Source organism: Pleurodeles waltl, chromosome 6 (assembly GCF_031143425.1).
Source record: "Pleurodeles waltl isolate 20211129_DDA chromosome 6, aPleWal1.hap1.20221129, whole genome shotgun sequence".
Lineage (NCBI taxonomy): Eukaryota > Metazoa > Chordata > Amphibia > Caudata > Salamandridae > Pleurodeles > Pleurodeles waltl.
The window spans coordinates 1,564,503,424-1,564,527,284 of NC_090445.1; the positions used below are offsets into that span (position 1 = coordinate 1,564,503,424).

Sequence of the window (23,861 nt, forward strand, 5' to 3'; positions counted from 1 at the left end):
AACCACCCTTCTCTAACAACTGGATGAAGGCATGCTATCACCAAACCAAACCCATATGGCAAAAAACCTGGCCCAAAAGAAAAAAATAAACCATGAACAATACCCTCTCACACTTTGGGGGTCATTCTGACCCTGGCGGTACACTACCGCCAGGCCAACGACCGCGGATGCACCGCCAACAGGCTGGCGGTGCATCCATGGGCATTCTGACCGCGGCGGTACCGCCGCGGTCAGAAACGGAAAACCGGCGGGACACCCGCTGCCCTGGGGAATCCTCCATGGCGGCGCTGCAGGCAGCGCCGCCATGGGGATTCCGACCCCCGTACCGCCAGCCTGGCTCTGGCGGTTCTGACCGCCAGAACCTGGATGGCGGTAATGGGTGTCGCGGGGCCCCTGGGGGCCCCTGCAGTGCCCATGCCACTGGCATGGGCACTGCAGGGGCCCCCTAACAGGGCCCCATCAAGATTTTCAGTGTCTGCCAAGCAGACACTGAAAATCGCAACAGGTGCAACTGCACCCGTCGCACCCCTTCCACTCTGCCGGCTCCATTCGGAGCCGGCATCCTCTGGCAGTCGCCCGCCAGCCCAGCGGGAAAATCAGAATTACCGCGGCAGTCTTTTGACCGCGCAGCGGTATTCTGACGGCGGTACTTTGGCAGGCGGCCTCCGCCGCCCGCCAAAGTCAGAATGACCCCCTTTGTCTCTTGCCCAGCAGACAAAGTAGCTACTATGCTTTTGTGCATGGTGTTACATGGGTTTTGGTAAGGGTGTCATCTCTGAGTAGTGTGTTTTGGTGATGCCTGTGAGGCCTACTCAATGTGCTCCACACTTCTAGTGGATGTATGCAAAAGAGTGTTACGCAGACAGAGATATGAAAAAGGGGCGTGAGGGATAGCTTTGCAGGCCGCATATACAATCCAGTATTACCTGTAGTCAGAAAGTCAGCTGAGTCTCGACTTTGGGAGCAGCCAAGTCTTCATTGTCATTCCGAGTTCAAGGAGGTTGTTGATGACCCTTATAGTTGATGTAAGCTTGTTCAAAGACTTGCAAGTCTGAGCAGGGATGGAGCTCTCACCGAAGAAGGATTGCTCAAAGTCCCCCCCTAGCATGAAAGAAGCAGAGGCACTGTTACGTCATCAGTGTAACACTATGTGGACTAAACACAAGGGAGACAAGAGCCCAGACCCCGGCAGGGCTTGTTTAGCCACCATTAAAACAATGATTGGAGTTCACCAAGACACAGTAGGAGCCTAATCCCAGGAGGGCACTACTGCTCCACCAGTAAACTCTACTTGAGGTTGCCTCGGAAGCACTAGGGACTCAACTCCTGTAGGAATGGTTAGTCATTACTAAAACATATGGAGAGAAGTTATACCTGCCTCAGTTCCTGGAGGCGCTGTCCAGTAAAACACTATGGATCTCATTCCGAGGTCCCTGTTACCTTCTCTGATAACTGAACCCCTGGAGTTACCAATAGTGGAGTAGTTGGTAACTCCACATTGATTTGAGGGAGAGAGAGGTTATGTTATCGGGAATTGCTTGGGCAACTCTGAGAGGCACCTACGAAAAGAGACAATGTCACAGGAAACAATAATCTTGAGTCTCAGTTCCCCCAGTAACTCCTCATTTTTCCCTCGTTTTCACACAGAGACTCCACCTACTTTCAGTGGGTGGGGTTCCCAAATAATCAGCCTAATTTGGATTACCTGGAACCTCATAATGAGGCCCTATATGAAGTCCACTCAGACTCACTAACCTCTGGATGCACCTTTAAGCCACCATTAAACACACAGAAGCAGAAAGGGGCCAACCGAACCCCTGAAGGCACTGTTAAGTCTCCAAAAAGCATGATTATGAATTCTTCCTAGAAGTTATAAGGGCCAATCCTAGGATAGCTCTCAAAACACACATAAACATTATATGAAGTCCATCCATAAGGGATACGGGCCCAACCGTTGGGTCACTGTTGAACCACCAGTAAATGACTGACTTATCAGCTCCATGTTGGGATTTACACACCAAGGAACTATGCTGATCATTACTGCCAAGCTTACTGATCAGATAATCAAACTGAAACATTCCTGACACAAAAGCATTGTGAAAACCAATGTGAGAACCAGAGAAAGAGCTTTCCTATGTCCCCTCCAGGGTCCTCAAATAGGTCCACTAGTTGTGCAGACCTAACGTCTTATTTGAATTATTGTAATAGCCTCTATATTGGTCTCCCAAAAAAGTAATTATTAACACTCCAGAGGGCAGAACCATGCTGCCTATGCTTGCTAGACTTGAGACATTAAACCCATATCACATCAATACTGAGAGATTTATTGGGAGAGCCTGTGTTTTGTGCACAAAGACTAGGATGACCACCTTACACCACATCATTACAGACACTGTATCTGGTCTTGACCTTCTCACTTGAAATTACTGTCTTGAGGAATGTTAGCCTAATTAATTCAATGGAAGCAAAATAAACCAATAACAGTCAGAATGCATTACTGTGTCACACAAACGTCTAGAACTGGAAACAGTGTCTGCAATGACCTGAAGGGAGATGGTGACACTAAAAAGGCTGTTCATGGCCACTCTCCACAACACCTTGTGTAGCCCTAAACTCTTCTCAAAACTGTCCATTCACAAACCTTAACCTAGTCATCATTCGGCCATAGAGATATAAGATATTCAGTGGAAAATCTTTCTATGCCGAAGACCCAGTACTGGGGAACGCCTTACCAGTACAATTGACTTCCTCAAGTTCAAAAGGAGCAGGAAATAACTGTGGTTAGACTCTTCTCCTCACTTCCATTTGATTGTTATCGCTTAGTCTCTTGGTCAGACGTCTGCAACCAGTACTGTATCACTAGCATTTCAAGCCAAGCACTACCATTCTGTGGTTCATGCACTCCAAGACTCTCAAAATTGTCCATCTACCCATATGTAGGACTGATCAACTGCCATATTCCAACAGTTATTATGTCCCTCTCTTTGTTCCCCACCTGAAGCCCACTGGTTTCAGTTACACAAAGTTCTTAGCAAGCAAGGCTGACCATTATCAATCAATTATGTTTAAATAACTACAATAAAATGGCACTCGTGTTCCAGAGGTAAAAATATTTACCTCTTCAATATTGAAACGTTTTGAATTAATGGCAATTGGAACATGTTCCACTGAAACCTCAAAATTATTCAGAAATGTATGATTGTGATAATATGAATGTATCTAAATATTAATCTACTGGAAATGGCCAGCTCTCCTCTTCATGGAATTCATTACTACCCCTAAAAGCAGTTGTTTAAGTAGATAGGGTTGGAGAAAGAGAAAAAAGATCAAAAATCACATAAAAATACAGTCAGAGAGTAGCGCTGAAGTGGACAGAGTCTGGATTAATTGGATAGTAGAGTTGGGTGGGACAAGGGGATTCACTTTGAAAGCAGGTGAAGAGATGACTGGGAAAGTGTGTGAGGAGGTATGAGTGACTGCACAATGAAGCACACAAGAAAGACTTCACTACATAACTTTTAACCTCCAAGCTCTCTACCACTAAACTGCTTGTAGGCTCCTGTACTTTTGCTCACACAAATACATGCTGATAGGTACTTCTACTTTTCTTCCGATCTGTGTGGTATCCCAAAAGTGTCTGTGTAACGGCAGCATCTCAGAAGGGCTTGCGGGGTGTCAGATGCAAGCAGAAAAGGAACATATAGGGAGGCTCCTGCACAGTTTCCACGTTCTCTTGTCGGAGTGAATGACAGGTCCTCACAACATCCCAGAAGAGGGTGGACAATGGCGCATCTATGAAATACTAGAGAGACATCTCTGACTCTAGTGCTGGTGGCGCTCAGTGCGACAATGATGGTTGGTGCCCCCAATAACCACCTCTGCCACAGATTGTCACTAAAACCCTTTAACAGAGCTACTCAAGTCTTCATAACCACTCTCTCTCAGATGCATTTAATTAGTTTTAAAGCACCACTCCTCCCAGTATAAGGAGTCAGACCACAGAGACAATCCATCATACAAGGTGTAGGAGTCACAGGTCATCTTTTCTAGTAGGCTGTATAGTTTAAGAGTGCTTGTTCTGGAGAAGAACACACTCAGAATTTAAGCTGTAACACCATGGTTGGGGGTTCTCTTTAATAATAAGAATTGAATTCTACCCACATGAACCCTTTTTGCAACATTAGGATAATGAAAGATGGGGGAAAAAATCATAATGCTCAAATCTATACCTTTCAGTTTGTAAGCAGCTCTTTGATGACAGTTAATAGCCTACTTTATTAGAATTTTAACTTATAAACTTCAGGTATCTAAAGGATCTCACTGACAAAAGCAGTAACCCACTGACCTATTCACAATATATGCACTTTGTGATCTGCGTGGTACATGTTCTTTGCAGCAGGCACATTAACCCTCTGAGCTACCTTACAATGAGTCAAGATTCCCCTAGAGAAAACTGTGATCTCTCTCCAGAAAGAACATTAATCACCGGACGTATCTTGACATTTTTGTTGCTGCCTAAAAATAGCTGGAGGCAAGGAACGCTGGCAGCAAGTGCTTTTAAAATCATATTATACTTGCAAACACAGCGGACCCAACCGAAGTCAGCACCCGGTGCGGTGGCACCGGTCGCACCGCCCTAGAGCCTGCCCTGAGCGAGAGGGAGGAGTCAGCCAAGGAGAATGTCCTCCGAGGTGGGTAGCGTGTCTGTGTGTGAAAGAATGAGTGTGTGTGTGTGTCCTTCCCCCCCACCCCACTCCCTCCTGAAGCTGCCGGACGCCACTGACAAATACATCTTAAAAACTGTGTTTTTTGTAATAAACGCACAGTAACTTGTTAGCATAAGGCCACCAAGGTCCCAATTCATATCGTTTTTTAATTTTTTTTATATTGTTTTAGTCTTTTCTTGCCAAGACACCAGCGGGCTCACGCAGAGGGTGCAGAAGATGGCGGCAAGCAGGGAACAGGAAATCAGCTGCTCTTCACTGCCAGCCCTAGCAGTGCTCACTAGTGTAACAAGTGCCTTATGCTATGGCCTGTGGTAGGAAGAACTACAAAGAAAACCAAAAATGATGTAGTGAGAAATGTTTAATGTGGTTGTGGAAGGTTGTTTAATCAAGTTGGATTACAAATGATACAGGCTGTGTTGGCTAACAACTGAGTAAATTATAGGATAGAGACGGCTGACTAAAAATTCTTATATTTTTTTACCACCATTATTTTGTAAAACATCTAGCTGTTAGCTTTCAAGTATAAAGTACTAGAAGACACTAGTACATTTAAATGCATTCAAACTTATTGTTAGCAAATTATCTTTCAGTTGCACTACACAATGATCCCAATCCCTTATCTTAAAGCCTACTGCCCTATGCTGTGGTAGAAAGCAGCAAAATGTCAATGTCAGTGGAACAACATCATACATAAGGATATTTTATGAAAGCTTCTTTTAACCACACACACATATATATGTTTATATGTATTCACTGAAAAAAAACAAAGGTAAAAGGGACGTTATATTTAGGCTGTAGTTTTACCCATAAAAAACATAGAAATTCATCACTTATAGTTATAGTTATACTTATATTAAGAAACTATAAGTTGTGGTCTAAAGTTATTTAACGGCATGAGTTATAGCTTCTTCAGACAAATAAAACTATAACTATAACTGCTGAATTTCTATGGTTTTGTGTAGGTAAAAAGTCAATCTAACTATAACCTCACTGTAACCTTTGTTTTTTTCAGTGAATTTGTATGGTTTTTTTTTACGTCAAGTAGTATATACTTTCCGTACGTTAATACAACCATCGCCACTCACACCAAAACCCACCTGGCCCTGTGGCCAAACCCCATGCGTGCACCCAACCCCACGCTGCGCACAGCCTTTGGCCTTGTACAGCAGGTTTTAGTGTGTGAGTGGGTGTATTTTTTTCCATTGGATTTTGGATCCATGGATCCTTCGGAAACTTACATTGGGAGTGCTGCGCTGAGTGCCACAGTGGGCACGTGCATCACCTAAAAAAGAACTGGGATCAATTTTGGTCTATGAGGGGTTAATTGAGATAACTCTACCTATATATATATATATATATATATATATATATATATATATATATATATTATATATAGAGATATATATATATATATATAGTAGATAGATAGATAGATAGATAGATAGATACCTTAGAAATTCACTGAAAAAAACCAATGGTTAAAGTAATGTTATAGTTAGGTGAAATGTTCAGTAACAACATAACGTTTTAAACTCTAAAAACCACAGAGATTCACAGGTTCAAGTAATAGTTATCTCAAGTAACTATAACTCATGCCCTAAGTTATTTTTACTTGTGCCCGCCATGCACAGTTTTCTCATCAATAATTTCACTGCAAATGTTGCAGTGATATTAGCAAGGATGTAATAGAAGATGTCATGAGTAATGTAATATGTAAGGTAATTAGCAGTGCATGGTGAGGGCGTCAGTTATAACTCCCTTAGGGCAAGAATTATAGTTAATTTAGATAACTATAACTGCTGAATTTCTGTTGTTATTGGAGTTTAAAACGTTACGTAATATTTAATACTGAATATTTCACTTAACTATAAGTTACTTTAACCAATGGTTTGTTTAGTGCATTTCTAGTTTTTTTTTAACGTAAGGTAATATTTAATTACAATATGTAAATAAAACCCCTGCCGCGCACGGAGGCCTGGCCTGTAGCCAGGCCCAGCGGCCAACACTTGCCATGCAGCAAACCCCATGCTGCACACAGCGGGGGTTTGGCCACGGGGCCTGGCCAACCCTCCCAAAGGCAGCCAACCTCACACTGCATTTGGCCTTTGGCCGTGCATTGTAGGCTGGTGGCCACAGGTCCTGGCCTTGGGGACCACATCCCCTGGCGCCGGCATGATATTTAGGGGGAGGGTGGCACGTGCTTTCTCTCCCCGGTACTCAGGGACCCCATCCCGGGGGCCTGTGGCGTTTTCAGGGGGAAAGAGGCACACAGTCCCCCTCTCTGGGCCGATTTTGGCCCTGGGGACCCCAACCCCTTGTAGCCCGGTGGTATTGATAAGAGGAGGGGCACTCTGCCCTCCTTCCTGGGCTTGTTTGAGTCCCAGGGACCCCATCCCCAGGTCCCGGCATTATTGGTAGGGGGGTGGGGCATGCAACCCACCCCCCGAGCCATTTTCGGCCCACGGGACCTCATCCCCCAGGGCACAGCATTATCATTAGAGGAAGGGGCCATGTGTGCCCCTCCCAGGCCGATTTCAGCCCTGAGGCCCAGCAATAATATTTGGGGGAGGGGTGCTCCATTTAGGGGAAAGGAGCAGGCAACACCCCTCTCGTGGTCAATGTAGGCCTCGGGGACCTCATCCGCAGGGCCTGGTGTTGAAATTAGGGGGAGGGGCACACGGCCACCCTTCCCAAGCTGACTTTAGCCCCGGGGACCCCATGCCCGAGGGCCTCCCATCATAATTAGGGGGAGGAGGCATGTGACCCTATCTCTTGGTAAATTTCAGCCCAGAAGACCCCCAACCCCTGGGGCCTGGTGCGTAACAGGCGGGTGCTCTGGTCCCCACCCAGGGCACCCACCATAGTATCGCTGAAGGTCAGGGGAGCCGTAAGGCCCCAGTTACCCAAGCAGGCTCCCCGCATCCAGCGGGAAGTGGCATTGCTCCCACCTGCTAGTAGCAGCTTCTAATGCTGCTCCTTGCGGGAGGGAGTAATATTTGGATCTGTTTCCATGCCTGCATCACTGCTGGTAGGAAAGCAGATCTCAAGTCTGCTCCCAGCTTGCGGGAGCATTTTTGAAGTTCCCGCCAGCTGGGAGAAGACTTGCTGATTGCTCCCACTTGGTGGGAGATTTTAAAATGGTTCCACCAAAAGAAGGCAAAAAGGTTTCTATGCCTGCGCCACTCTCAGGAACATAGCATTTGAGCTGACATAGGGGAATTGGGTACCAGGGGCAATTAATTGCTCAAGAAGGGGGGTTGTGTGTCCCCCCTCCCTTTTTGTTTAGTTAATGGCCCCTGGGGCTGGAGTCCCCTGGGCATCTAGAGGCTTGGGGAGGTGGGGCCCATTTCCCATAGAACATTCAGCAGGTCCCAGGGGATGGGGCCCCCTGGGCTGAAAGTGGACTGGGGGGGGCCATATGCCCCCTTCACACATGCAGCTGGACCCCAGGGGATGAGGTCCTCGAGGTCAAAAGTGGCCTGGGTAGGGAGGCCGCTTCCTCCATCCCCCTTTACAAATCCAAACAGCCCTGGGGATGGGGTCCCTGGAGCCAAAAGTGGCCCAAGTAGGGGCCCTGCATGACCCCCTCCCCCAGAAAAAGGTGCTGGGCTTCTGGGAAGGGATCCTCAGGGCCTAAATTGACCTGGGGAGTTGGAGCACTTGCACCCCCTCTCCCCCAAAATATAACCATTTCTACCCCCAGGACCTGGCCCACCGGGGGGCTTAAAAAAAAAGAGCAGGGGATGGCACTTGTTTTTTTTAATCATGCTGTACATTTGTGGTAAAATGTAAAAAAATATGTTGGGCGCTAGGCCCAGGTGGGGTCACTCTGGGATCCCACCACCAGGCCTAGGGGATCAGTGTATTCCTACCCTGACCCCATGTGTCTTTTTTATTGTTTTCTTAGGACTTGGGACCAAGTCCGAAGTCCAAAGATGGCTGCCACCACTTCCTGGTTGAAGAAGTGGCACCCAATCAGATTTCAGTTTCAGATCTGTCGGGATCTGCAGAGCATCAGCGCCCCTAGATATACAAAGTGTTTGAGTATTCGTTGCTCAAAAACTACTGAACGGATTTAGACCAAAACACAAAAAACACTCTTTCTGCCAAAATTGGTGTAAATCTGTTCAGTGGTTTAGATTATAGCTGTGTCTAAACTTCCTATGGCAAAATTAATGGAAAAAATGTTTTGGGATCTCCCCTTTTTCTTGGCCCCCGTTAAAAGGATTACTCTGAAACGAAAACATGCGCAAACCAGGCAAAAAAGAACACTTTTTTAGAAATTTTTGTGGAGATTTATCAAAACGGTGCCAGTGTTATAAGCAACACAAACAAAATGCATTTTCTATAGAAATGCGATCCTAACTATAAATACCGAGTGGTGACTATTCTTTTTTCTCTCCTTGAAATATTTCAAAAAGAGGTTGGCACTCCAAATCTCTAATTAATTCTTAAATTTCGCAGTACTGGAAAAAACGTCAATGTGTTTTGGCTTAAACAACCTTTGTTCACAACATTGGCTGCCATTCTGAATGGAAAAATAAACCCTTTGTGACATAAACATAGAAACAGTACCAAAACAGATTCCTTTCAGTTTGTACAATATAAAGGTACCTCCTTGTTGCCTGTATGTTTTATTATACCATTACATATATAAATTACGAAAAATAAAACTGTTAATGCTTACTTCTATGCTCTTGCTCATGAATATTTCTAAATAGATACAATAAATTCATATTCCAGCACACCAACTGTGAATGTTCTAACTAAACTTGGTACCGTCGTTCATTAATAACAAACACAATCCTACCACAGTTAGATAACCGGTTGTGTTAACACTAATATCCATAGTAATATAGTGGAATAGAGTAGAGTGGAGAGGTGTTGAGTTGCATAGAGTTGTGGCATACATTGGATACTGAAAAATATCGTGGTGTAGAGAGGGTTGGCATAGAGTTGACAGCATACAGTGGAGTGCTGTAAAGCGGAGTGGCATAGAATGGAATAGCATAGAGTGGAGTGGTGTAAAGTTGAGCGGTGTAGAGTGAAGTGGTGTGCAGTGAAGTGCCGTGGAGTGGAATGGCATTCAGTCGAATGGCGCAGAGTGAAATATCCCAGAGTGACGTATAATAGTGGAATGGAGTACAGTGCAGTGGTGTAAAGCTGAGTGGCATAATGTTGAGTGGCCAAGGGTGGAGTGACGTAGAGTGGAGTGGTGCAAAGTGGAGTGGTGTAAAGTTGAGTGGCCTAGAGTGGAGTGGAAAAGACTGGAAATGGGTAGATTGGAGTGGCATAGAGTTGAGTTGTGTACAGAAGAGTGGCGTAAACTGAAGTGGTGCACAGTACAATAGAGTAGAGTGGAATTTCGTAGAGTGGAGTGGTGTCAAGTGGAATGGCGTAGAGTGCAGCAGGATAGAGTGGAGTGGCATAGATTGGAGTGCTATAGAGGGAAGTAGTGTAGAGTGGAAAACCTTAGACTGGAATAGAGTGTAGTGGTGTGGTGTAGAGTGTAATAGCATAGAGTGGATTGGTGTAGGGTGGAGCGGCATACACTGGTCTGGCAAAGAGATGAGTGGCATAGAGTAGAGTGTTGCAGAATACAATAACATACAGTGGAATGGCATAGAGTGGTGTGCCTCCGAGTGAAATAGCATACAGTGGAGTGGCGTGGAGTGGTGTACAGTTGAGTGGCATATAGTGGAATAGCATAGAGTGAAGTGGCGTAGAGTACAATAGAGTAGAGTGGAATGGCATAGAGTTGAGTGGCTTAAAGTGAAATAGCATAGAGTAGAGTGTCATAGAGTGGAATGGCGTACAGTGGTGGGGAATCCAAATAAATAGATTAGCATAGTGTGGAGTGGCATAAAGTTGAGTGGCATAGAGTGCAGCGGCATACAGTTGAGTGGCTTACAGTGGAATTCCATAGAGTGGAGTGGCGTAGAGTAAAATAGCATAGAGTGGAGTGTCATAAAGTGGGTCAATTGGCATACAGTGGAGAGGCTTAGAGTGTCATACAGCTGAGTGGAGTATAGTGGAATAGTGTAATGCAGTGTAATTTTTTTTACAAATGAACCTTTTGTAATATTTGTAAGTAGCAAAGTACTTTCTGAGTAGTACTATGGTAGTGTGTTAAATATTTTATTTAAAAAATAAATATGTAAAAAAAAAAAAATAACCTGGTACACTATATTTCTGAAATATTGTGTATTAGAGTGTATTTTTACTTTTTTGACATTGTTTTTTTTATTACTTGCACAGCTTTAACCTGCCATTCTGAAATGGCAAAGTAAACCTTTTTTCATAGTGCAGAGTGGCGTAGAGTTGAGTTTGGTAAATTGGAATAGCGCAGAGTGGAGTGGCATATATTAAAATAGAGTGGAGTGGGGCAGAGTTGCATGGTGTCAAGTGGAATAGCATACAGTGCTGTGGCATAAAGTGGTGTGGCGTAATGTAAAATAGCATAGCATGGGGTGGAGTAGATTGGCATATCCTGCAACAGCACATTGGGGTGACGTACAGAAGAGTGCTATAGAGTGTTGTGACGGAGTTGAATAGCGTAGAGTGGACTGGTGCAGATTCCAGTAGCACACAGTGGGTTAGCGGACAGTGAACTAGTGTATAGTGGATTTGCGTAGAGTGGAGTAGTGTACAGTATATTGGCGAACAGCAGCGTGGTGTAGAGTGAACTGGCTTAGAGTGGCATGTTGTAGAGTGGAGTGGCATTGAGTGGAACAGTGCCAAGTGCAGTAGTGTAGAGTGAAGAGACGTAGAGTGGAATGGCATAAAGTGGAGTGGCTGCCTTTAACTTTTGTAAAGGCAGTCATTTGCCAATCACATAATGCCTTGTCATTGCCATATACCACTGTGGTTTTGTGAAATTCCGCAAAATGTTGCAAATTGCTCTAAACTACTGTGGCCTCAGATATGAGCAAGTTTCAATTACCTATAACTTTAAAAAAACTTATTGTAGAACCAAAAAGGGTAATCTGCACAAAATAATCTACAGTCCTGCCAAATTATATACAACTTCGATTGGTCATTTGGCCACTAGGTGTGAGAACAAAATCTATGCAAAATGCATTGGTGGAACTTGTTGGTGGTGAGAGGCCTCAGGGGTCCCCATGCCAGAATTCCCCCGAGGTGATGGCAAGGAGGCGGGGGGAGATAAGGAGCATTATTGAGCGCTTTGATACGCGATCGCTGCCTCCTGCAGCATGGACGCATTGCTGGTGAGAGGCCCCAAGACTCCCATGGCCAGAATTCCCCCTAGGTGGTAAAGAGGAGGGAGAGGAGACCAATAGATCTGGCGAGCACTTTCATAAGCAAGCAGTGACAGGGGCCATATCAGATGAAATTGCCCCAGAGGAAGTAGAGTTTAGGTTGGGGCTGCAGGAAACCTCAGAAGCTCCAGCACAGGCTGAAGGAGGTGGTGGGTGCAGCCCAGGTGCTCAAGTGAATGATACCACTTGCATTATAGGTGGACCTTTGATGTCTTCGTGTGTCTTGGTCCCACATTTAGATGATGGTCTGAGGCCTAACAAATCCACTGATGGTTGTGGTTTACTGAGTGGATCTAGGCCTTATCCCCAAATAACTTAAAAAAGAAAAGATCTACCAAGGAGCCTACCTCTAATGCAGCACATTAGCCCTCTGCTTGTGGCCATTCATCATATCCGTTGTCCAGTGATTTCCAGTATTATTATTATTGTTGATAGATGCATGGATCTACTGATGTTGAAATTTAAATCCCTGGTTGCTTCTACCGTTTTCTCTTGTGAGCTTAGACTTGCTAAGATCGAAGAAGCTTTCAACAACGTTAAGGGCCAAATTGAGGTGCCACCATACAAAAGTTCAGAAAGGCGGCATCCTTCAGTCCTATGCCCTGCTCCACGAAAGGCTGACTCTAGCATTTTGGTCATTGTAGTTTGGGGGGTGGTACTTTTATGCAAGATGGGATTTCTTTGGAACATGGTCCACATGACTCATGTGCACCCACGGACTTGCAACCTACACTTTATGCCTCTCAGGGTCCAGTTCTGGTAAGAGGTATGTCTCCTGCTGCAGTGTTGAAAGATTCAAATTCACAGAACTCGGATGGAGGGACCCTCAGTGCTGTAAATGATATTTCTTGACCAGTTAACAAACCTTCATCAGAAAATGCTTTGTCTTACAACCTATAGCTCCCTCCGGTTGCCACGCCTTATGTCATTATTTTGGCTAATGTTCCTGTGCTCGCGCCAAACACTGTTGAAGATAAAGGACAGCTTAAAAACAAAGTAGTTTGCTGGTTGCGTAGTTTGCTGGTTGCGTCAATGATTGGGTTGTACTTATGTACGACTTCATAAGTAAATCATCATAGCTAGGAGAGTTCCATGGAATGGTTCTCAACCTAAGCCTTCAGAGTAGTTAAGTTTGACAACCAGTGCTTACCTGGGTATTTATTATCTCAGTTATCATTCAGTACTGAGTCTACTGCAGGTATTGTGTTTCTTTTGAATTTTCTTTTTTATAAGCCCCATCCTCCTTGTCTTAAGGGTCCAATGCTTCCTCAGCTCTTTCTGCCGGTCCCTTAGCCTCCATCCCAAGGATTTCGCTTGAGGTTAATGCTTCCACTTCTAATTGCTCCCCACTATTAAGTTCATTATGTGATAATGATTGACAGCCCAACTCGGCTGTCAAGTGCTTTTCGCCTGATTTGGGTGACTTCAGACACCACTAGTTGGATTTTTATATTACTTTGTTTCTTAGTTGGAACACTGCTGGCCTCGCTGCCAAAACGATTTTGGGGCCTTTCACAATTTTGAATCAAATTTTAACATTGTGTGCCTACAAGAGACATGGGATACAGACACAGATTTTGTGTTAAGGTTTTTTTTTCTTTTTTCTGTCCCTGCTGCTTACTCTACTCATGGGAGGGCAAGAGGTGGACTTCTTATCTTGGTCTCATTCACGCTTGTATGCACAGTGCCCATGGTTTACACCTGTTTGCCTAATCTGGCAGCTGTTCTGTTAAACTTTTCTAACTCTCCGAGTTTGTTAGTAGTTAATTTCTAAATGCAACTTGCTTGACTGGAAAGAATTCCTAGCCATGTATTGACCCTCAAAGGTTTTTTTGATTTTCTGCCCAAATGTTGCCTGGAGAAATGTTTTGTCCTTCTTGCCTGAGATTTTAACTACACCCTTGTATAAATATGTGTTTTAATCAGTCTGGCGACAAGGCTAATCTTTCTACAGAGTGTTTGCAATTTTTACATATCCCCGCAGGGGATCTTATGAACTACTTTTTGGATGAGTATAATTTAGTTTCTATTCTTGCCCCTCATTGTGCAACTTCCTCTGAAGGATATACTCCTACTTATACAGGCCGTGATGCAAATAGTGTTATTGATTTCTTTTATAATTCTTCTTCTTTGACTGATTGTTTAGTAAAGTTTGAGGTTACCTGGAGCATATAGAGTGGTCACAATCCCTTGTCAGTTTCCTTTTATTGGGGTCCTACCCATGAACGCCCAGTGCACTTAGCCTCGCTTAGTGGGAGTCTCGCGTCACAAGGGCGGCATTTGAAAAGGTGTACTTAGATCCCAGAAGTCTTCATATCCATTTAAGTAGGTGGGGGCACACTGAGATTGATTTGACTTTAAATTCTACCTCTTCTGACACTGTTATCGTAAACTCGTTTGATGTTATAAGCCGTAACATACATTCTATATTGACAAGTAACAGCAACACCAAACATTTTAGACCATTAAATGTTCCATGGCTCATCGTGTCTTCTTGGAGGCAGTGAAGATTGTCCCCTGAGATTCTAAATGAGTTGCTTTATGTCATGACTCATATAAGATAATTTTAGAGGAGCAGAAGAGGTCGTTGAAACATGAGAATTGCTAACAGCTGTTGGCTGCCAGTTGTTTGACAGACAATTCCAAATTCTGGAAAATTGACAATCACCCGATTTTTAGACCAGCTCTAAAACCTGCTCTGTTGTCAACTATCATGTGTGAAGAATTGGTTAAACATTTTGAATCAATTTCAAGGAGTCTCTTGGCTCAGTGTTCAGTTGCTAAGAATTAAGGTGGACAGAGAGTCTACCCTTTCTTGGACATGCACAAAGCACAATTCCAAAAGGCCTCAGTTTATGAAGCAGAAGCTTGGAATAATGAAACATGTGACTTCACTATCTATATGTGAATTTGGTTTTCTGAAACTACTCGTGCTATCACTAGTACTCCTACAACTCCCTTATTAAAGGACTTTGGAATTGTGAACATATCTTCCTTAGCTAAACTGGGACGGCTACTTTACTGGTCATGGTGTGGGGGACCACAGAGGCTTCATGACTGACAGTTTGGGCTTGCAGAGGGGCGGGTTTCACTGGGCTAGCTTAGACATCTGCAAATGGCAGCTCAGGTTTATCACAGCTATGGACTTCTGCCGGATCCCTTGCCAACGGAATGACAGCACCAGCTAAAGCTATGTTTAAGACGTGGCTACAGAGTGCCTTGCGCACAAAGGCTTGTTAAGGCTCTTTGACCTATGCATTCCTAAAGCAAAAGAATATTCCCAAATTTGAGACTTTCTTTGAAAAAGATGATCCAACCCTCGTCAATGTCCTGTACATAATATCAGATTATGAGCTTTAAAGCGAAGTTAATTGACCTCTAAATGTGGTCCTTTCCCCAGTCAGGCCATGTTTCATTTTTATGGCACAAAGATGTTTGAGGAAACAATACACGTCCTATTCGAATGTCTATTGCCCATTTCACCAAGAGTGAAGAGTTTAGGACTTGTGATGGGAAATGAGGACTTTAGTGAGCTAAGCCAACGTTTAGAAACATGCAAAATGACACCTCTATTAAAGTTATTTTTGCTGTTTCATGCTACATGTATGAAATATCGTTACATTAACAATTGACTCAATTATGCTTATGTAACAGTATTAATTTATATCATTGTTATGAATGTTTTTTATCTGATTTTATGGGTTGGTTACTTGAAATAACCTTAACTTGTTTGCTGTTTCAAATGCATGCAAGTACCTCAAAGGAAGCAACAATGCAATAGACACACATGCTACATACAGCACAAGTAACAACAGAATAGCAGAGTAGACATCCTTCACACATAGAGAAGTACAGCAAAGTCAGCAAAAGTACAAGTTTCTCTCTTCCACAGAACACAGACACTAAGCACAGCAAGCAGCAGTGCAAGCTTACATGTCACAGATTGCTATAGAACCCTACATATGGCAAAATGCACATCACACAAATTAAGGCCCTCATTATGAACACAGTAGTGTTTACCGACGTGTTCAGGCTGGCGGTCATTTAACTGATCGCCAGCCCCGCTGGAACCCCACCGGCCCAGCAGAATGCTTGGCCGGGACATTGCCGACGGCTTCACATGGAGCCGCCGTCAATGACTGTGTAGCGGGTGCAGATGCACCCGTCGTGCAGATCACCGCCCATAAATTGGGCAGTGACATGCGCGATGGGGCCCCCAGGGGGGCTCCGGAGCACCCCTTCTGCCAGCCTCTCCTGGGCAGGGGAACCCGCCAGGGAAAGGCTGGTGGCTGTAGGGATCATTATCCGAGGGGCAGCAGCGCTGCCCTGTCGGGTGATGATTCCTTCCACCGTCAGGCTGCCTGTCGGAGGTAGCCTGGTGGTGAAGGAGGGCTGCATATGGCGGCCCTCCATGTGTACATTATATGGCGGTTCAGCCCGCCATGCCGGTGGCGGTCTTTTTACCCGCTGCTGGGATGGCGGGCTGGATCGCCGGGGATCATAATGACCCCCTGAGTCTGGAATATAGTATTGTGATGCACTGATGAAAAAGTGCACATAAATTGATAAGATGCCGCAATATGCTGAAAGTTTGATGAAGAGATCTATGCATAACCTGCACATCACAAGTCGCGATCCTAGCAGGGCAGAGCAAGGACTTAATGTTCCTGCTCCAGACAATGTGTAGAACGTGAATGTCACAAATTTGTGTTTCAGCCACAGAGCTGGCGGTGTAATCCTCCATTGTAGAAATTGATCTATGCACAAGCCTCATTGTTCAGAAAGTGATACTGTGGAGATCGATCTATGTACAAACCTCATTGGTCAAAAGATGATACATATAAGCATTAGCAATTGAGTTTGTGGAGTGGCTATAGTGTGTCACACAGCTACAAGAGACAAACTAGGTGGCAAACAGAAGCATTCCATTCCATTTCTAAAACGTAATGTAAATCAGTGTTTCTGTGTCCATCTAGCCAGACTGTTTTATTCCTGCTCTTTATTCATTCTATGCAAAATCATCAAATGTACCCAAGCCATTTACTTTATTATTGCACAACATGCAATACAGAGAGGAAAAACACATAGACCTAGATTTGTCAGTTGCCATAAAGTGTTGTACCGACGTTTGTGCAGATGAGTGGAATCATTTTCTGCAAAATATGTTGGCGGCACCTAATATGCATAAGATTTGGCAATATTAGGCATATAACAGTGGTTAAAGAGGTGAGAGTAAAAAGATTAGGATAACAGGAGGGCATGGTCAACGAACCTAGCTCGCCCCGGCCTCCAAGGTTGAAAACTTTAGCCTCCTTACCTGCATATTTTGAGCCTAGTTGCGACCCTCACTAGAGGATGACACTAAAAGTTTATGCGCACAGTGAATGAATGAATGAATTAATTAGATCATTTATCAAGCATAACAGCTGCCCAAAGGGGGCGTCTTGGTGCTGAGTGGAAGGCAGCGAGTACAGCAGCCAACCTCAAACCAGAGCAAGTTGAACAAACAAGTTTTCAACTGCTTCCGGAAGGGAGTTTCTTCAGCAGTATGGCGTAGGCCAGATGGAATATTATTCTATGCCTTAGCCACTAAATAAGAGAAGGAGCCCTCCCCTCCCTTTCAGAGAGCATTATTTTAGGATTCTTAAGGAGATAGGCGTCAACAAAGCTTAATGCTGTGGAAGGATGATAGGGGATCAGCCTATCACAGAGGTATATCAGCCCAGTCATATAAAATTTTGCATGGGAATTTGCTATTGCATTAAACAAAATTGTATTTTTAATTGGCAGCCAATGTACCTGTATCAGATGTTTCGAAATTGACTGCCGACACGGTATCTTTAGGAAGAATCGCACTGCTGCATTATAAAAAATTTAAAGTCAATCTGTCAGACATTTCAGAAATCTCGCATTGAGCATTTTTGCGTATTCCATTGTGGCAGTAATAAAGGCATGTATTACCATTTTCGGTCCTCCGTTGGTAAAAACTCCAAACTTTTTCTTGAAGAGCGTAAGGTCCAGTCACTGACAGAATTTGTGGGCGAAAAGGGAGCTCTGTGTCCAACTTGACTCCCAATTTTTTATCAATAATCTTGGGAGGCGAAAGATATCTATAGTGTTCTCTTAGCAGTTATCTTTGTTTTCGGGCTAGTTTCTTAACTCCTGCTGCTACTGTTACAACTAGCAACCTTAGAATATGGATGTGAGGTATCTCAATCAATAAACAGAATCCTAGTGACTTTCGCTAGCCAGGCACTGACTGAAGTGGAAACCTGCTATGCACACATAGGGCGTGAGGCTCTGGCTTTTAAGTGGGGCTACAGTCACTTCTACCTTTGCCTGTTCAGAAGGAAGTGCAAAGTTGTGATAAATCATAAACCGCTAGTAAACCTATTCCAAGGGATGTCACAGCACCCTCCGAAAAGCATAGAAAAGTGAGTGCAACATCAACATGAGGTTGTGTATCAGCCTGGGGCAGAGAACCCCGCAGATTTTCTCTCATTACACTCTCTAAATCATTCAGAGGAAGAAGCGCAAACGCCACAGAGCAGTATGTCCAATTCGTCACTCTAGCAGCATGCCCAAAAGCCTTAACCCTCCAAGACTTAATCCAAGCCACTAGCCAGGATGATTACCTGGGGAGAGTCACGAGAAGCTATCTGCCAAAGCAAACAGATGACATTCCTAGCAAAGCTGTACCAGAAAGATCAGATGTTGAGAGAAACCTTAGAATAACTGTGGAGAACTATGACCAAACTCAGCATAACGAGCAGCGGTCTCATACTACAGGCTGAAGGACTGTGGTTCAGAGGAATATGCAACAACAGGTGGTGGCTGGATCCCCAATACCAAGGCTCATCTCAGGAAAAACTCTGGTTCCCAGGTATAGATACCTGAGAAGATGAGCTAATTCTACAATGCGAGGCAATCCGGCTGAACAGAGGCAGAGCGACCAGTACCCATCATCACCAAACATCCCAGTAAATTTTTATGCACTCATGTGAGCATTGACTTTGGGAGTTTCCCCAACAAACTCCACAAGCTTGTTTTCATAGATGCTCACTCGAAATTTCCTGTGGTGGAGATTGTAGAGAATCAGGACATCGAGCATGTCAGACCCAGGACAAGATGTAAAAACTTTAAAATCTTTGGGTACCCCTGGTCAGACAGTGGAATGCCATTTCAGGGCAATGATTTCCAAAGCTACTTGAAACATTGCTGCATTACCCCCTGGTGGCCGCAAATTAATGGCGATGTTGAGAGATTCATGTGGACACTCACTAAAGTACTCAGGATTGGCCTGCACCAAAGGGAGGCACACACCACAACTTTCTGAGGGCATACGAAACACGTCACACTGCGTGACACAATGCACACCAGCCTTAGTACTTATCGGGAGGAGAGTGCAAGACATATTCTTGGCTGCTCGTCGATTGGTGTTCCAAGAAGCTCAAAGTGACAGGGAATCACCAACAGAGGACTCAAAATAATGAAAAGACCACAGGACAGCAAAGCACTATTGAGAGGGGACACAGTAATTCTCAAAGGCCGACACACCAAGTGGAAATTTCAGACCCTCATGAGAAAGGTAAACTGAGAGTCATGCAAGTGAAAGGAACCATGATCACGGCTAAAAATGGATTGAAATAGTATCCAGGAACAGAAGATAGTTCCACACTCGACTAGCTAAAGGGAGCCCTCAAAAGTAGCAATGAACCCAAGAGAGGGGCCACCTCACGCTGATGACCACAATGGAACCCTGGCATTCACCCCACCCTGCCATATCCCTCACTCTCAACCTCTACCAGATGGGCGACCCTATAAGGGGGTAAACGCCAGCATGGCAAGGCCAGACTTCATAGATGTAGCGTCTTCCCCAGTCTGGGAGCATACAAAGACCATGCCACACACAGAGTTCTTGAGTAGACATATTTATTCTTCAGCATACAATCACACACTACATCACTGATTACGTGATATCTGTCAAGAACCACACCTTAACAACTCCCAACAGGCTACAGAATCTGTCAGCCCAGAACCACAAGAGTCCTAACGCACCTAGTTTCACAACACTACAACAGTACAACAGTCATCCAGAACAACTTCACGACTGAGCAGCCAGATCTGCAATCTAATGCCGCATCCTCAGCCCAACAAGAGAGTCGGAGACAATTTATTTTTTTGCTGTTTTATATAGCGCAAACTCGACCCGAAAGTGCTTTACATGAATACCAGTTACGATACACAAAGACACATTTATTTTTGGTAGGCACGGGTAGATTAAGTGATTTGCCCAGAATCACAGGATGTTGAGCCGAACCTGGTTCCCCAGCTCCAAGATCGGCAGCTCTGGCCATTGTAATGTCGCACTCCTGAGGTAACGAGTGCACAAGGGGAGAATGTGTCAATTGGCTCCCTTCCAGAAGGGATGGCCGCCCGCCTCATCTGTATTAGCGGCACCCATGTTATAGCCCGGGGGTCACGTGTATTAAGGTAATAAAGACGAGATCTGAAGGGGTGGGGTCTGTAACGATCTATGCATCAGAACTCGGAAAAGTCAAGAATGCACTGTTTCTATGTCTGTTTGGGCCACAGACCAGCGCTGCCTTCAACGCGTGCCGACAGTGCCGGTGCTGGGGAACTCCGGAGTTTTGAACACCCCCAACACAACACAAAAAACTGGAGATGAGGGCGGGCCGGCACCATGCTGACACAACTTCACACCCAAGGCGCTTGCGCACGGAGGCCTGGTGCGTGCTGCGAAGAAGCGCTGGCCACACTCTCAACAAAGTGAGCGCACAGCAAAAGGAGCGATATGATGGTACTATACCCCAAACACACCAGCGAGGACTTCAGTGAACACGAGGAGATCAAGATATGGCCCGGGGACCCTGCCCATGTCTACAACAGTGAGGGTAGGTGACGTTCCTATCTCCACCTACTAGGGGAAAAACAATCATAAAATAGCACGGTCTCCCACACGGCAAACACCCCTGCTCAAGTCAAAAGGGTGAGAAAAAAGACAATCAAGGCAAAAGGGGACACCACCTGTTAGTTGCCAGGATGCCCACAACACACAGTGAACCTAAAAAGGCCTGGCTACTGCGGACAAGTGCCCCATCTGCTGACCAGTCGGCTAGTGACTCACCAGCAATAAAGTGACCCTGGATACCACATCAACACAAGTAAGCACCCAGAAAAAGAAGCAGAGGGATCACGACATACATCATCAAAGGCAAAACCAACATGTCCAACATACCTCCCATAGAACCATTCATCATAGAAGGCGCCCCATCCGCACAAGCCCCTACATGGAAAGACTGGGTAGAACAGGTGGACCTCAACTTTGGCGCAATAAAGACAGAGGACGAGAGAAAGCGTGCAATGATCCTCCACCTAGGGGGCAAAGAACTACTCTGAATCTCCAAGACGCTACCAGAAGTGACCCCCAAAATGCATGTGACCCTGGTAACACCGTTCAACACCTATTTCGCACCCATGGTCATTCGAGACTACGAGCGAATCATCTTCAGGCAGGCCAGGCAACAAGAGAACGAATACCTTGACGAATTCTACACAAGACTCAAAGAACTGGTGAGCTCCTGCGGTTTCACTTATGAAGGTAAAGAAATCCGAGGCCAAATCATTCAGGGCCGCACATCAGCCAAACTAAAAGAGCGCATCCTGGAAGATCCTGGAAAATCCCTACCCAACATTCTTACGATAGGCAGAAACAAAGAGCTATCCAAAGTGCGGGCCTCACATTTGGAGGCTGCTCTGCAGAAGACCATAAAGACAGAACATGAATTTCATCCACCTTATTTCTGATCTGCTTTGATTTTATTTGCCAAGCTAATATTTTCCCAAACTTTTCTCCATATTCAAAAAAAGTTGTCCTATTAGCTTCACATCTTTCCTTAACTCTATTATCTAATTCGGCTACGAGTTAATTTCAAAATTCTTGGAGAACCTTAGCTAATCTTTACAAATCTTCCTCCTGACCCTTTTTACTTATCATCTCCTTTTCAACTGATCGTATACGTTCTTATAGGATGCTGATCTTGTTCATATATGTTCTCCTCTTAAAAGAAGCTGCTCTAATCAATGTACCTCTCAAGAAGGCTTTAACAGCATCCCAAACCATCTCTGGTGAATGCAAACCAGCATTTAACTTAAAAAATTCTTCCGTATCCTTTTTCAAACTGTTAGAAATGGGGTTTCTGGTTGGCTAGGGTATGCACCTCAGCCAGGCAGAACTTACCCACTCTAGTCAGGGCTTGGGAGTTACACGTCCAAGATAACCCCTGCTCACCCCCTTGGTAGCTTGGCACGAGCAGTCAGGCTTAACCTGGAGGCAATGTGTAAAGCGTTTGCACAACACACAACACATGTGACGCAAAATATACACCACAAAGTAAACACAACACTGAGCTATGTCAAAATAATCTGTATTGCACAAAACATAATCAGACCAACATTACACGTGAATAATATCCTGCTACCTTAGCAGTTGTCAGAATGTTACACAAGTTACTAATACTCTGCAGGAATATACAGTTGTCACATTAGAACACGTAAGTACTCAGGATTCTGCAACATAAGCAGTAATCAGGAATTACAGTAAGGAAAATACACTTGTCATAAAAGTATCATAAAGGCCTATATCAGAAGCACTTTAAACCATATGGCAAGTACGGACATCAGATCGGTGTAAGATGCCCACAAAAAGAACCATCAACACCTGAATGTTCTGTTACCCCAACAGCCCCCTTCAAGCCCCTAAAAGAACCCTCTAGAGAGGGTCTAGCGGCGAGAATACCTGTCTTGAACTTGAGGGGCACCTTCAGTGCCATAACACATACGAGGAGGGCTCCCCATGGCTCCTGGGACACGACGGGGGCCCGTGGTGATGATTATTTGAGGAGGAGGGCGGCACGCACACCCTCCGGCTCGTGGATCAGGCCCTTCTGGGACCTGCGATCTTGGGAGTGGCTTCCAGCCAATATGGACCATCCGGCAGGGAGGAGGGTTACTCGAGCGGGCACATCCCGCCTCGGAACCACCAGGGAGACCAGGCGGTGCGGGGCCTCCGATGAGGCTTTCACCGGCCCGCGATCTCCTGCAGAGCTCAGGGCCTAGTGGGACGGAGTCTCCTCGCCGAGGCCGGCCTCTCCTCCTAAACTCGGCAACGGAGGGGGGCCCCGGGAGACCTCGGATGAGGCGTTCACCTCCTTCAGGGAGCAGCCGCACCCGACGAGGTGCGCGTGCTGCTCGGCTGTTCTCCTCGGCTGCAGCGGGAAGATCCCGCAGAGGAAGGAGCCTGGCAGCACTCCGGGGGCGTCCTGGAATATGCCATGCCCTGGGGGGTACCTTTTAAGAGTGCGCCAGCTCTTATCCTCGTTGTCTCGTGCCCCGGGGGCACGTCTGATGCGCAGTTCAGATGCGCTCTGGGTTCCCCGGCAGACGTGGGGACTCCGGCACGGGAAAGCAAAGGAACACTTTTAAAAGCGCGTCGTCCCGGTTCGCCTCACCACTGTTCCTAAGTGAGACGGCTCAAGGAAAGGGGCACCGCTTAGGGAATTAGGGGGGGCAAGTAGATACAGGGGGCAGAATTAAAGCGTTTTTAAAGGCGCGATGGCAAATCTGCAGCCCGGGCTGCGGCGGTGATCTTCTGCAGCAGGTTTCAGAAAGAGCGCTTTTTCCAAGCGTTTCAGACAAGCTGTAGAGTTTGTGGCAGGGGTCAGGGGCCACAGCACCCTGCCCCCGGGAACAACAACACAAGAAGAGGTACAGGGCTGGTGGGTCCAGCTGCAGGCCAGCACAAGGGGTGCAGATGGTGGCAGTTCCTCCTAGT

The 23,861-nt window shown here is 45.4% G+C and overlaps 1 protein-coding gene across 1 annotated transcript in view; it reads right to left on the reverse strand.

Moving 5' to 3' along the window:
• Positions 1–23,861, reverse strand: part of C6H9orf43 (chromosome 6 C9orf43 homolog) — a 175,917-nt gene that overhangs the window by 143,610 nt on the left and 8,446 nt on the right. The window contains exon 2 of the mRNA XM_069241269.1: positions 927–1,101. The gene's annotated coding sequence lies outside the window, so the exon portion shown is untranslated. The remainder of the gene's footprint in view (positions 1–926; positions 1,102–23,861) is intronic.